Below are 3,809 nucleotides of genomic sequence, written 5' to 3'. Positions count from 1 at the left end.
TTCTTTCGTACCTTTCAATCCCATAAGTTCTGTGATTTGTTTTTTCAAACTTTTGATTTCTTTTTTGTTCTCCCATTGCCTTCTTTATATCCTCCCTCAAATCACTAATTTGATTTTTGATGAGATTTTTCATGTCTGTTCTAACATCCTGAATTAGTTGGTTCAACTTCTGTATCTCATTTGAAGTGTTCATTTGTTTGTTCGACAGGGCCATACCTTCAATTTTCCTAGTATGACTCATTATTATTTGCTGGTGTCTAGGCATTTGATTTCCTTAATTAGTTCATTCTGGATTGTTTTCAGTCTTTTACCTAAGATTTTCTTGCTGGATGGTTTTGTTCTCTATTTGTCCTTTGACATTCAGTCCAGCTAATTCTAGACCTCTAGCTTAGGTTCTGTTTAACGGATCAGAATTTTTTCAGCTTTTGTTTTTCTTTTCTTGCCCTGCCTATATGGAAGCATTGTTTTTTTTTGAGAAGGGTCTGCTCAGGTATTATAGACCCCAGTTAGATTTTCCCAGATTGGCCTGGCCTCCTCTCAGGATGAAAGAGTCACCTGCATCGGTTTTCCCTGAGGGTGAGACCCAGCAGGTTGACAGACTTTCCTGTGAAGTCTCTGGGCTCGGTTTTTCTTATCCTGCCCAATATGTGGTGCTTGTCTGCCTGAGGGTCCCACCAGTGAAAGGTGATGCGGTCTTTAACTTCACAGACTCTCCCTGCTGGGGTGAGGTTGAGACAGCGGGAGGTTGTGGGCTGGCCTTAATAGCTTCAGTTTTCCAGTCCTGGGGCCTTAGTTCCTTGAGGGAGGGAATCCACTTCCTTTTGGGAATGATCCAACCTTTAAGGAATTAACTCCTTTCTCCTGAGTTACTTTGTCTCTCAGAAAAGCTTAATTCTGCCCTTGCCTGGAGCAGTGCTGAAGCCTAAGGAGCCCTGCAGTTCTATCTAGTGAGCTGTTAAGGAGTAGAAACAAAGTAAAAAAAAAAGAGCCTTCTCAGAGCCAGACCCCAGCTCCTCAGGTTTCCAGTCAAGAGCTTAAGTTGGTCTGTGTCCCTATGTATCTCCAGGCCCCACGTACCCCCTTTTTTGGGGGGTCCAGCGCTTTTGCAGTATTTTGGGCTGTTGTGCTGTCCAACTTAAAAGGCCTCTGGTTTTTGTTTGTTTTTTTTTCATCAGCCCCATCCCCTCTCTGCTGGGGCAAAAACTCCTAGTTCCTTTAGTGCTTATTCCAGGTTTATCTGTGCTGGGGGTCTGTTTCCAGTAGTCAGAATTTGTTAATTAATTCCGCAATTGGAGCTTGGGTGAGCTAAGCCCCAGCTGCTAGTAAAGTCTGTTTCCCATCCCTTCTGGGAACCAGCCTGTGGGGGAGGGGTGCCGGCCTCCATGGCTCAGGAGACTGACGGTTCTGGGTCGGACTGCAGCCGGTCCAGCTGGTCCAGACTGGTGTACACTGTGTCTGGTCACTGAGGTGGCCCCAGCAGTTGTTCTGTTCTGTTCCTGGCTACTTACTGGCTGCTCTGGAGGACGGACTCGAGTCCACACCTCACTAAGCCGCTCCCTGACCCCACCTCCCTATCTTGGCTGCTGGAAATAGAGTCTTAGAAGGTGTGATTAAAACGAGGCCAGGCTGCAATCTGACACAGCTAGCGTCCTCATAAGAAGGGAAGAATTGGCCACAGGCAGAATGACAGACAGACAGAGGGAGGTGGCTATATGAAGACAAAAGCAGGGAACTCCAGGGGCCAGCCAGCCCCACCAGAAGCCAGGAGAGCCGAGGAAGGATATCATTTGCAGGGTTCAGAGGGAGCAGACCTGCCAACACCTGGATTTCAGATGTCCGGCCTTCAGAACTGCAAGAATAAATCTGCATTGTTGAGCCCCCCAATTTCCAGTACTTTGTTGCAGTGGCCACAGGACATTAGACAGATGGAGTTTAGGAGAAAGGTGCATTTGGAGAGGGAACTGGGGGGTAGTCAGCATTTGTGGGGACAGATGCGACCACCTGCATACCTGTCTGTGCCGAGAGCCCTCGGGCAGCCTCCCCATCTGTCCAGGTGATCAGGCCGATGTTGTGTGGACCTCCAGCCCCAGCCCCACCACGTTCTAGGACAAGGAGCTGGCCAGGGTCTGCAGGTATCTGTGGGTCACTGTGCAGCAGCCAAAGGTGGACAGCGAGATCATTCCTGGTGCTGACCACTGGATCTTCTTGAGCAAAACCCAGAGGTGAGCTTTCAACCTATTCCAAACAGATCTGGAGGCCTGAGCCTAGTAAGGGCAGGAGGCTGGCTCTGCGGGATGAGATGCACTCCGGGAGAGGAGCCTGGCTTCCCGAGAATAACTCAGGATGCAGAGTGGACTCACAGTCTCGTTATATGCAGTACAGTGCTCTACGCCACTATTCTAGTCTGCTCACTGCCAGAATGCAATATACCAGAAACAGAATGACTTTTAAAAAGGGGAATTTAGTAAGTTGCTAGTTTACAGTTCTAAGGTCGAGAAAATGTCCTAATCACAAGTCTATAGAAATGGCCAATCTAAGGCATCCAGGGAAAGATACCTTGGTCCAAGAAGGCCGATGAAGTTCATGGTTTCTTTCTCAAGTGGAAGGGCACATGGCGAACAGTCAGGGCTTCTCCCTCAGCTGGAAGGGCACATGGTGACCACAGCGTCATCTGCTACCTTTCTCTCCTGGCTTCCTGTTTCATGAAGCTCCCCGGGAGGCATTTTCCTTCTTCATCTCCAAAGGTCGCTGGCTGGTGGACTCTCTGCTTCTCGTGGCTGTGTCGTTCTCCTCTGCTCTCTCTGAATCTCTTTCATTCTCCAAAATGTTTCCTCTTTTACAGGACTCCAGAAACTTATCAAGGCCCACCCAAATGAGTGGAGACACGTCATCACCTAATCCAGTTTAACCACCACTCTTGATTAAATCACATCTCCAGGGAGATGATCTGATTATAGTTTCAAACATACAGTATTGAATAGGGATTATTCTGCCTTTGTGAAATGGGATTTTGATTAAAACATGGCTTTTCTAGGGGACATACATCCTTTCAAATCAGTACATCAACTAAACTTGGTATTCTTTTTTTTCCTTTGTATGCTGGGGTAACATTTCATTTTTTCCACGTAAGTATCTCGTTATTGCAGCACCATTTGTTGAATGTTTGTTTGGGAAGTGCCTGGGCTGAGAATCGAACCCAGGTCTCCCACATGGCAGGCGAGAATTTTACCACTGAACCACCCTTGCGCCCCCTCAACTCACCTGGTTTTAACCCAGAAAATCTGGGTAGGTCCCAGCTGGCCTCCACTCTGCTGCCTGGGCTGGCAAACACCACCCAGGCCCCCACCCCCAGCCCCTCCTCCAGGCGGGAGGGGTCCCTGTGAAGAATCAGATGAAGGCAATCCTGGACTCAGTCCCTTCTCAACCAGCCAGCCCGGGGTGAGAGGAGACAGGCCAACTCTGGTTGGCCTTGCAGTGTGAAGACCATCCCCACCAGCCCACATCCCCCTTTCTCTTCGGTCGGCTTAGGATGATGGGTCCGCTGTAATGCAACAGACCACTCTTACCTGTCCCAGGCACGTGTATCATTCCAAATCCGGAGTACAACCCTGAAGAACAGTCGCTAAAAAATGCCTTTTATTAAAAATGCAGGAAAACCAAAAGTGCAACTCTCCCATTACCCCACGGCAGAGCTATAAGTAGTGCTAACATCTTGGCGTGTTCCCCTTTTTCCTTTGAAAACGTTATTAATCACACTTGTATTAACTTCCTTATTGACATTTTTCTCCTTCCTCAAATTCCTTAGGTAA

The sequence above is a fragment of the Tamandua tetradactyla genome, chromosome 9 (assembly GCF_023851605.1).
Source record: "Tamandua tetradactyla isolate mTamTet1 chromosome 9, mTamTet1.pri, whole genome shotgun sequence".
Taxonomy (NCBI): Eukaryota; Metazoa; Chordata; class Mammalia; order Pilosa; family Myrmecophagidae; genus Tamandua; species Tamandua tetradactyla.
The sequence above is the reverse complement of the archived record's forward strand: the minus strand, read 5'-3'. Positions refer to the sequence as shown.